Source organism: Epinephelus fuscoguttatus, linkage group LG11, assembly GCF_011397635.1.
Source record: "Epinephelus fuscoguttatus linkage group LG11, E.fuscoguttatus.final_Chr_v1".
NCBI classification, from domain to species: domain Eukaryota; kingdom Metazoa; phylum Chordata; class Actinopteri; order Perciformes; family Serranidae; genus Epinephelus; species Epinephelus fuscoguttatus.
Window position 1 is genome coordinate 1,554,947 of NC_064762.1, and position 12,138 is coordinate 1,567,084.

Below are 12,138 nucleotides of genomic sequence, written 5' to 3' on the forward strand. Positions count from 1 at the left end.
AGGGAACAAGGTACAGAGGCAGGTGTGATGAAGGTGGTAGGGACAGCAGGGGAAAGGAATAGGAAGAAAGAAGATATTAAAGAGAAAGTATTTCACTTTTAAACTTGTTGTGTAGGATTAAAAATTGCATCATGTGCTTAAGTTATAAATAATTTGCACAGGATATATTTTGTTCTGAAGGCTGCTGAAAGAAAGTTGCTGAACAGCAGTTTGAGTATAGTTTGATCAACGTATAATAATATAATATTGTGGCCTCTTCCATATGATTAGTACAACTGGTACTACTATACCATTTTACTGCTCCTGTCAAAACTGCCACTACTACTGCTAGGCTTACTGTAATTAACAAATACTCTAATTAATATCACCATTTATTGATTTCTGTATGATCTTCTGCAGAAGATGAGAAGTGAAAATTAGGTAAGTGTCCTGTAATGTAATTTCCTCTGTGGACATGCACTGGAAAACATTGTCTGCAATACATCTGTCTTGAATTAAAAACCACTTTTAAACAAGGTTTTTAGAAGTAAATTTCATTTATTTAATTGTTTTTACTCACTGTATTGTGCTATGTTTGTATAATGCACAAACTCGCCTGTATTTGTGAGAACAATACAATATTCTACCACAATTATGCAGACGACCCAAGATTTACTATAAAACATTCAGTCGTAATTATGCAGACGACACATTGATTTACATTACAGTAAACCCAGATGGTTATTAACTGTTCGTTGAACCAAGACAGTCACAGAATAAGACCACTGAACAAACCAGTGATTGAGTGTACCAGGGTTTTATCCAGTTAAATAAGGATCAAACAGAAACAGTTATTTTAGCGGCCAAAAAGCAACAGTCGAATGCCAGTGCTTATCTTAAAGCTCTGATGTTTAACAAAATATTTCACCTGCAAAATGACCATTTGTGTATCTCACTGTGAGTTATGTTGAAGTCGTGAAGTAAACTTTGTTTTTCTCGCGTCTCCACAGTGAATGAAGAATCCGAAAAACATTCTGCATGAACTGAAGTAAACAACATCCACATTTAACAACAGCAAAACTACTTCATTACGTCTGTTTACAAACTCTCAGACAACTCGTGCCAGAGTCCTGCCCTGGTCCATTTTGGAAAACCTGCACCTGTCCATACCCGTAAAACTTAGTCCCAGAACCGAGCCATTACCTGTCATTGTGTCTAGGTCAAAGCTGCAGCACCTGTTTATGTAAGTACACTGACCGGACCCGCACCTGTGATTAAACACACAGGCCACAGTCACTCACATTAAGCTGTGTTCTCTGTTCTTGAATTACAAATCCAGTGGAGGACAAGTCTCTTTAACAGGCTGCGCTCCATGTCAGGCTAGGAAACATTTTAGCATGCTCTTCCCACCACAATAAAACTTCAAAACGATCCTCCTCAGTTGTCTTGAACTCAATGTCGGCTGCCACCTCATCCTCAGGCTGCAAAGTTTCGTCACTGGAGTCCTCCACGTCGGTGACCAGTGTGACCACGGGTCAAAGGTTTGACCTGTGTCAGTGACTTTCAAAATGAAAAGGCGTTGTGGCTTGATGACGGTGACTTAGGCACGCTCATTTCAACTCTGCTCAAGTGGAGCTTGTTTGCATGTGCCCCTTTGCTCCATTCTGCCATCGCCACTGGCAGACACAATGTTTGAAATAGGAAGGTTTTAGCGAAAATGCATGTGTGAGGAAAGTAGTGAGCATGCAACTTTGTAAAATGAGATTTGGATTATACTGCATGAGTTGTGTGTAAATAGGTGTTCTGATATAGTTTTGCTGTTGTTTAACGCAGCCCCCAAAAGTTTTCGTCATGAATACAGCCTAACATGGTGAGTAATGGCTATACAGATTGTCGCTTTAAGGGTGAAGTGTTTTCTAAGATATCAAACCATGTCAGGAACCGTGGTGTCATTCTGGACTTCAACCTGAGGTTCAAAACCCTCATCAACAGAATTAAAAAAACAGACTACTACCATCTTAGAAATATAGCTAGACTCAGATCTCTTAGAGAAACTTGTCCATGCCTTTATTTTTAGTACACTTGATCATTTTAAGAGTGCCTTTATGTGCCTCCATAACATATCAATCAGACAGCTGCAGTGTGTTCAGAATGCTGCTGTCCAACTCTTCACTACATCACCCCAGTTCTTAGATCTCTGCACTGGCCTCCTGAGTCAAAGAACTGTTGTCCCAGTATTATTATGAACCTACAAAGCACTGAATGGTTTGGGGCCAAATTAGATGTCTGGTGTGCTGCTGTGTTATGAGCCATCCAGAGCTCTTAGATCATCAGGGACAGACTGCGCTCCGTCCCCAGGGTCAGAACCAAACATGCAGACTCCTCTCTCAGTTATTTGGCACATAAACTTCCTGAACACTCGAGGTCTGCCCAAAACCATGTGTTCTTTAAAATCGAGGCTTAAAACTTTTCTGTTTGTGACAGCTTTACCCGAGGTCAGTTACAGATGTTACGTCACTGTACATCTACGCCTCTTAAATCCTTAAAATCTACCATTTATGTTTGTTTGTGTTTAGTTTTTATGAGTGGTCTGTGTTCAGTTTTATTCATTTATGCTTATGTGAAGTCCTTAAATTGCCTTTGTGTCTGAAATGTGCTGTGCTAACAAACTTGCTTTGCTTATGCTTTATGGACTCAGTTTTTGGCTTTTAGTTTGTAACATTAACAGTGTTTCCTGCTGTAGAGGTAGTGACTAATTGACGGCTTCTTCACAGAGACAGCAAACTAGCTCAACGACATGGGCTAACGCAAGTTTGGTGCTGAATATATTAAATTGTGTGGACCTAATGACTAAAGAGAAATCTGGACCCCGTGGCTGGACCAGTTGGAAACCACTGCTCTCTAAATGTCCGTAGGTGTGAATGTGAGTGTGAATGGTTGTCTGTCTCTATGTGTCAGCCCTGTGATAGTCTGGTGACCTGTCCAGGGTGAACCCTGCCTCTCACCCAGTGTCAGTTGGGATATTGAAAGGTGCTAGTTAAATAAAGTTCATTATTATTGTTTTACAGAGAGCAGTTTTATACTTGAGTTTTACAGCAAGTCATCTCCCCAGCCAGTCTCAGGAGCATATCTGCACTGCACCTGTATTATCTTGGTTACTTACACACTGTATTGATCGTTTTGTTTTGAAGGACATGTGACGGTAATGAAGACCACTACAGGTGTCTCTGATCCCCAGATCCCTGAGAGAGAAGGTGAGTCTTAAAATAATAATGATTAGTCACTCATTAATATTTCTCATTGCAATATATTGAAATCATATTGAAGAAAACAACAATAGAAATCCAAATCAAAATGTACGCTACAGAAGTAAGATTTCTAGTAGCATCACAGAGTCTGCTTAACATGTTTTATGACGCCTCCCTGCCAATAACAGCCATGGCTGGAAGCCTTATCTTTTTGTGTTGTAACGCCCAATTAAATTGCGTATGGACAATCGTCCACTTCGACTAAGTGATGAACATATTAGTTTGGTGGTCAAAGGTCACTGTGACCTCACAGAACATGTTTTTGACCACAACTCAAGAATTTATAAGCTACGTATGACAGAATTTCACACAAATGTTTAATAGGAGAAAATTATTAATTGTTGACATCTTATATCCAAAACATCAAAGGTCAGCTTCACCATGACATCATTTTGTTTTACAAAAAAAACCAAACACTTGGTCACTGACTGTTATTCAACGTCATATCTCAGAAGGGAAGACATTTTGTAAGACACTGAACTGGTGACTCTAACACCGGATTTCCACTGGATGCGTGTCCATTGCAGAACGGCAGCACTGGTCATCCGCTGCGTGCTCCGCCGTCCGTCAACACCCACCAGCTGCGTTTGCTGTGCGGAGCAGTGCAGCTCCGCCGGAAGACATCTGGGTGCACGTCCATGATTAACATCTCCTCGTCCATGGTGTTCACGGGGTGAAATGACGTCTGAAAACCTCTGACCTGTTGACTTCAGGCCTGCCTCCGCCCATTATGACGTTTTCAAGGTGTAGTGCAGGGAAATATGATCCGCCGTGAACACTGTGTATTTTATTTTGAAAATTAACTGGATGTTTTATTTTGTTTCTGTGCACAACTTCCTGCCCCGCACGATCTGCTCTCCGGCGTCCGGCAAAAATAGAAGTCCTGCGTATCTGTTGCGGAGGGCTCCGGAGCGCCGCAGCTGTGACGGAGCCAGAGCGTAGCACAGCCGCAGCCGGTGGAAACACACATTGACTAGTACTGTATCCTATCAGCTCCAGAGCGGAGATGCAACGGACACACATCTGGTGGAAGTAGGCCGTTAATCTGGGTGTCAACCTTGAAACTGTGCTGCTGGGTTGAAGGTGTGTGTGTGTGTGCATCCATATTTACAATTTGTAGCTCAAAAAAAGTGCTAAAACTGGCCCACCGAAGGGTCCAGTCTGGCCCACTAGATGACTTTGCACAGCTACTGTAATATTTATGCACTGATGTAGTCTAACGGGTTTGTGAGTATCCTACTTCATGTTAAGCGCTCTTTAAGAGGCTTTGTCACCCTGACCAGAATACAGCTCTCTGAAAACCAATGAATCCTTATCATGGTCATGTTTAAAGATATTATAGATGATGCAGTGTATGATATCTTTAAATGAGTCCGAACAGACATGGATGTAAACTGCAACGTGACTGGCTGGTGGAGGCAAACAACCCCGAGGCTATAATTCAGTTAGCCATGCCTGCTGTGAATCATAATCCGATGGGAGAGAGAGAGAGATTGGAAATATGATTTCCTTAGTTTGATCTAAAACATGTGAACACGCTGGGCACCAGCTACCACCGTATTACTGCTACAGATAGTAAATTACAACCTGTGTGTTGTTTGTCTGCTGTTGTCTTCATCATTGGATTTGCCCCAACTCTCCCATCCAGATAGAAATATTACCATGTTTTTATTGCGCTCTGCCTTTATTGCCCAAACATGCTCTTGAACCTGTGTTTCATCATCGTGCTGGTTAATGATATCAGCGTCCCACAGAAACCTTGTTCTGTATGTACAAAGAGCTTTCACCAGTCTCACATTAGATTTTATTGAGGATCATTTTGCTCATGGCTGCCTCATGCACTATTCAAGTGTAGTCGGAGATGTCCATGGTTATCGTGATTCTAGTTATTGCTTCTCACAGAGGAGGCCAGCGGAGGCAGGGAAGGAAGCCGGATGCTACAGTGAGCTGATGGGAGGATTAACAGCCTGGCTTTGCTTTGAACGAGGAAAGCTTATTTCATCTTTGTTCATTTGTGGATTTTTTTGCAATAAAACTCCGTTAATCCCTCGGATATTTTTGTATTTGGCAAATAAGTAACTGCCCTATTTCCAACTTAAAAACGTTTTAAGCTTTCCATTGTTTGTATTAAAACAATGCTGTGTTTTTACACCTCTGTGCCGTCAACAGATGTGGCCTGGGACATGTTTTCCAGTTGTCCGTCCATCCATCTGTCCATCCAGGTTTCTCCAGATTTGGCACAAACGTCCATATGGACTTAAAGATGAACTGAGCAGATATTGGTGGTCATAGGTCAAAGGTCAAGGCCATTGTGACCTCGTCTGTCTCATTCTCTTGAGCGCGATATCTCAAGAACACCTAGAGGGATTTTTTTTTCAAATTTGGCACAAATGTCTGCTTGGACTCAAGGATGACCTCACAAAAAAGGTTTTTGGCCATAATTCGAGAATTTCGTACTCTAACAAAAATGTACACGATTGTCTGCAAGAGTATAATGATGAAGTGATTAATTTTAGATCAAAAAGGTCATGGCTACAGCTTCACTGTGACATCATAATGTCCTGCAAAGACTTTTTTCCTCCATATTTTCATGTTTTCGGGACGCTATTCAGTGTCATAGCTCAGGAACAGAACAGGAGACACTTGGTCAGATACTGAATTGGTGACACTAATCTGAATCTGTGCTGATTGTGTAGATCTCTGTGCAGCTGGCAGCAAGATGTGTGTGGAACATCATCATGTTTTCACAGACAGATGTAAACTGCAGCTTGACTGCTTCTACAAAAACAGACTGTGATCAAAATATAATTCAAAGACAGGGATTTCTTCCCTGTTTGAAAATATTTAGCTGCACATCACGTAAATTAAAAATGAAATAAAATAAATAGCTCGGCTGTACGTTAACGTTTTTGCACACAGCACTGGAGCTCCAGAGGTTTAAAGGTTTAAAGATTTGCAGCTCAGGACACTGAACTATAACATGACGTTAAATATATCAAGTAGGCCTAAATCCATTGTAGTTTGGAACAACTAAAAATCTTTGTGGGGGGAGTTAAAAAGTAGTTTCTCATGTGTTGGCCTTTCAAATGAATCTAGTGCTGGAAAATGATTGAAATATTTTTATTTATTAAGGCTATTAATCTTATTTATACACAGAGCATCAACAGAGAGGCCGCGGGAGGGAAGGAGACAGAGGAACTTTGTCACAAGTGTCGCCTGCATCCAGGCGCTGTCTCAGTGTCAGATAAGAGGATACAGCTACCAAGAAGAACAGCGACACGCTATGATCCACCTCACACACAAACTAGCAGAGCAGCGCTGGATTGCACGTGTGCTACTGCAGTAATTTCATTCATCTCACAGGCTGATTTAGCGTAGCACATGCAACACATTGACCAATGTCACAACAGACTAACAGACAGATTAAACAGTGTAGCAGCTCTGTGTCTGTGTTGGTGCTGTTAGAGAACGAGTGAGTGAGTGAGTGAGTGAGTGAGTGAGTGAGTGGGGCGGAGCTGTGTGGATAGCAGGGTTAGGGTTAGATCAGACACAGATCTGTGTCTTGCTTGAAAATATATCAAAACTAGTCCATACCCACTGAGTGCACAGTTGCCCACGTACAGTTTCACATGGTGTGTGTTTGGGACACAGGTCATAGGAAACTGCAGATTAAATAGTCAACTGAACCCATTAAGAAGAGCAATGTATTCAGACAGAGTGTTTGAAAAACGTGGGACAGACAGAATGACACACTGACAGAATGACACACTGACAGTTTCCGTGATTATGTACAGCATACCATACCATGACTTAGTCATACCAAACATTAGAAAACACCAACATTGGTCCACAGGGGGAGCCACAGCGATCGGTCGCATTTTAGCCATTTTGAAGCATTTTTCTGTTGTTATAGCGCCACCCAGTTGCCAATTAGAGTTAAATTTCTCCAGTCACCTTGAGGCGTCCTGTTCTACATATCTACCAAGTTTAGTAAAAATCCATATGGCGGTTAGGCCTAGATAAGAAATGAGCTCTCTAGCGCCCCCATTTTGTTTGATGGGGTCAATAATGGAGGGGTCCCCTCAGATTATGTGTGGTCATATGCCTACAAAGTTGCGTGGTGATGGGTGAAACCCTTGAGATGTTCTACACCTTTATGTGATGAGCCACGCCCTCCGCAATATTCATTGCCTTATAGAAGCTCAGTTTTAGGAAGTTTTCCAACTTTTGCCAAGAGGGAACTTTAGATATTGCTCCCTAGATTATGTTCACCCAGTTTCATGCAGATCGCTCAAACTTCCTAGGAAGAGATCCATTTGAAGTGTTTTTCAAAAAATTCAAAATGGCGGAAAATCTCTATAAGCGGAAGTTATGGGTTCTTGAGGCAAATGTGTTCCTCATGAGGAGAGGCATCTCTGTGCAAAGTTTCATGTCTCTACCACATACGGGGCATGAGATATGCCCATTCAAAGTTTGACATTTCAGTGGGTTGCTATAGCGCCCCCCTTTGGCCAATTGATGTAATATTGCTTCATTGGCATCCTCCCATGACCCTCTACCACTGTGCCAAATTTCACATGGATTGACCAAGTCAGTGAGGAGAAAAACCTGGAACACACACACACACACACACACACACACACACAGAGTTTTCGTCATTATATAGTCAGATATTGTACATATAATATATGGCCATATAATATATGGCCATGACCTGTTCATAATGTAAGATGGATTTATTTGTGCATTACCTCCTGCACTGGAAAACTCCCTGTGATGCTAGCATGTAAAATTGCTGTCAGAGGGATGGACGACACGCTGGAGTTTGAACGTGGACATTGTGCTTAGACAGCATGTTTGTCACCTGAACCAGGAGGGCCAACAGGACACAGAGTCTGTCCTTCAGCGGCCAGAATCAAGACTCAAGTCTGCTTTGTGTATATGACAGTACCTCGCACACAACCAGCCATACACACACACACACACACACACACACACACTCATAGAATAGCTTTTAAGTTCTGTGTAGGCTGCTTTGTGTATAATTCATAACTCTGTGACTTCAGATCAAATATGCATTATTTTACCAGTGGAAATGGAGTGGTGTGTGTGTGTGTGTGTGTTTGTGTGTGTGTGTCAAACAGAGGGATGCAGACAGAGAGAGCAAACATGGGAGGAAAGAGAAAAGCACAGGGCTAGAGTCAGTGTGTTTGTGTGCATAAATATTAACGTGCAATAAGATTGCTTGAAGTTCAAAATACCACAAACTGGAAAGCTGAGTGTGATACGACAGGTCTGTCCCTGAATCTGATCCATGAAAACATAAATAAACTGATGTCAGACGAACTGTTTTCTAGTACAGTAGTTTTGTTTTTAGCAGATGTCGTTATTCATTCACCCAAGACAGATGAACCCCAACAAGCTCTGACACACTGATCCACACTCCTCAGTGGCTCAGTGTGGTAAATGTGCTCCCCCACATGAACTTATTAAATATTTATTAACTAAGAAAACATGTCAGATACCAGCTGTAAGCAGCAGATAGAATTAGGTTAACATCAGAGTTGGGTTTACTAAAGGCCATGCTCTGTCTGAAATAATTTAGTGTCATCCGACTGTACGTAAAAGCAAAAGTGTTTTTAACTGTTACAGATGGCGACACTCTGAAGCAGAGTGCAGAGCGCGCTGTCTCTGAGAGTGGCAACGGTAATCAGTCATTCATGATGTTGCACTCGTTTGTACATAAAATATTAGGGAAGTAGTTGTTTGACAAGAGAGCCTGAGAGAAAAGTCCAAACCCTGCTACTTTCTCACCTCAGCAAACCTGACCAGTCGTCACCTGAAGTGTGTGTGTGTGTGCTTGTTGTAGTTTTGGATTCATAAAGTTAGACAAAGGGACGTTGATAAGAACAGAGAGAGTGAAACAAGACAGTAAAGTCATGGGCTGTGAAACCAAAACAATGAGCTCAAACACCAGGCTACTGTTCTTGCCCCTCGCGGTGAGCTCACTCAGACTGGAGGACTCCATTGGACACCGTTGGAGTGCCGTTCGGCTGGCCTGCTCGCTCCTCTTTGTGGTTACTCAAATGTGTATTAACATGGATAATTCGTGGTGGCTTGTCAAAAGCTTTTCAGTCTCTTTTCTCTTCAGAATGTCTCGCCTCCGGCGTCTCCCTCGTGGCGTGCCTGCTCAGCTCAAAAGCCTCTCCAGCTCTCCCTCCAGGTGCGGCGGCCAATAGCAGCTAGTGATTCAGTACCACCAACCCCAAAGTGTGACGTCAGTGCCGACCCTGTCTCCTACCACCTGCTAAACCACACCCACATCTACAAGACATTCACTAAACTACCAATACAGCTACCACAACAGTGGCATTAGTGTAAACTAGGGCATTAACAGAAAAGTCGATTTGTTGACGTGTCGACGTCAGTGGCACAAGTCGACACCCCCCAGGATGAGTCGACAAGTCGTGTGTTTTTCCCCTCTCTCTCTCTCTATGTGCTTGTGTATGGAATGCAATCGCTGCCTCTGATTGGCTTAAGGCCCAAACATACTCAGGCGTAACGTACGTGGAACGGACTCAAAGCGGACGTCCGCAAGCCCTGTGCGCACAAAGCTCAGATTTTACGACTGCGCGGACTCCGCTCTGCGCACCAGTGACTGCTCGGCATGTATATTTCACATCGTGGGGATTTTTCACAGACATTTTTACAGGAAACTACAACACGGAAGTGCGCTCGACTATGAAAGCCCGAATGACAGCGGACAGTCCTCGCAGAGTCCGCTGCGCTAATAGTACGCCTGAGTATGTTCAGGCCTGAGAGTGACAGACACACATCACATGTGTGGAGATACTTCACTTTCCTCCGCCGTGTCAATGTGATGACATCATCATCATCGTCATGACTTGACGGCTCGACTTAGACTTTATTGACAGATAAAGTCGACTTGAAAAAAATCAAAGTCGTTAATGCCCTAGTGTAAATATAACAATAGGGGAACCCAATGACCACAAAGTAAACATTATTTGATCTGGATCACAAACAGACCACGTGCAGTGGTGTCCAGTGTTTCAGTTTAACAAGTGACTTAACTGGTGACTGAATGCGTCGTGGTTGCTCGTAGTGACGGCAGCTGTTTGAAACATGAGCAGAACATGTAAGCATACCAGTAATATTAATTTTACTTTAATCAATTTTAAAATGCTCGTGTGGCGCCAAACACACACAGCGCAGTGTTTCCCTGTATGTGTTTAGCTGTGGCGCTGTGCTGCTGCTAAATGATACATACAAATGTACCCCTAGCAATGAACTCGCTGTCTCTACTTTAAGAAGTCAGAGTTGGGGACCAGCAAGGATCATAAATTGAACCCTTTGATTCTTCTATGCACCGTTAATGCATGTGTGTTCAGTCAGTGTTAGAGTCCCAAACTTATGTTCCATCTGCCCCAACATGCAGGAGTGACTGTCACAGCACATGTGGTACGGGAACCATTTTTATTTAACGTAATTTGATGTCTGTAACTGTAAACAAAAGTGTGTCTTATGTCCTCGATACACTGTGTGATTTTAGCAATCTTATAAGACCACTGCATGACACACTGTGAGACGTGAATCTAATAAACTTTGGTATGACGTCAAGTTTGATGTGTGCAGATTGTACAATGGCCGTTTACTACTGAATCGCAGGTTACGACGTACGTCAATATGCAGCGTCATCAGCATGCATCGCATCAGCATACGTCATCCATCTGCGCCACCACAGGTAGCTTGTTCACCTGGAAGTTGCAGTTGCAGTTTCCTTCCATGCAGCGTCTTTTTTCTGGCGGTCATGATAGCAGCTGGAGGAAACATCAAATCAACAAGGCTTCTGCTGCCACAGCTCCACCAAACTTTCCTCTTTCTGGGAGTTCCACACACTTCTTTTTGTTCGCTTTACCTCCATGGCAAGCGATCATTTGTTTGGGTTTAGCGCCAGTGTCGCAGTGACCATCGTGTCATTTCCTGCTGCATTTCTATTGGTTGATTAGTAGACGTAGGTCGTAGCAGCTGTCACACTGTGAGATAGTCATCCTAAATTTCTGACATGTCAGAATTTTATCATTCATCTGTACGGAGATTATCTTGTGTTTTCAGAGATCATCATGTTTGGAGCAAGAGGGGAATCCATAAAGACGATTGTTTCTCAGAAGAATCTGAAGGACTTTATAATGAGTGTTTTTCTGGTGTAACCTTCTCAGACGAAATTAGAAGTTTAGTTTGTCAGACGGCCAACTGTATGCACTGTATGTGTGTGTATGTGTGTCTCCATGTTCCCCATATGTTTTGTATTTAGTCTTTTGTGCCACATCTGTTCCTGCTCTGTCGTACCTTTGGCGTAGATTAAAGTACAAAACCAGTTGTTTTTTGTTCCCTCATGATGATCACATCTCTTTGTAAACACTGGGGAGGAATTCTGGTCATTTTCCCCGTAGATAATGGCGTAACTGTGGAAACTAATGTTGCTGAATGACGAGCTGTGTGTGTGTGTGTGTGTGTGTGTGTGTGTGTGTGTGGCAGTGGGTGAACAGTCGTCCCAAATGAACCAATTATGGTGGACAGCTGGAGACATCACTGACGTCTCTCTCTCACTGTTAATTCTAATTGAGACAAATTCAATCCAGTCTCGTCCTCTAACTTTCGCTGCCCTCTCTCTGTCTGCACAGACGAGCTCAGCCTCAGCTCTACATCCATGCTAAATCAAATCACATATCCATTATTTATATTTTCACGCGGAACAGTCATTATCGCCACACTCTGATCAAGTTATATTGAACTTCCCTCTGATCTTTGTGAGGGAAGAAGTGTTCGATAT

At 42.7% G+C, this 12,138-nt stretch overlaps 2 protein-coding genes across 4 annotated transcripts in view; one reads left to right on the top strand and one right to left on the bottom strand.

Moving 5' to 3' along the window:
• tmem244 (transmembrane protein 244) overlaps positions 1-12,138 on the top strand; it is a 146,326-nt gene that overhangs the window by 37,623 nt on the left and 96,565 nt on the right. For all 3 annotated transcript variants that reach the window (XM_049589300.1, XM_049589301.1, XM_049589302.1), the window contains exon 4: positions 3,171-3,233. The gene's annotated coding sequence lies outside the window, so the exon portion shown is untranslated. The remainder of the gene's footprint in view (positions 1-3,170; positions 3,234-12,138) is intronic.
• tmem200a (transmembrane protein 200A) overlaps positions 1-12,138 on the bottom strand; it is a 93,248-nt gene that overhangs the window by 7,568 nt on the left and 73,542 nt on the right. The window lies entirely within an intron of this gene.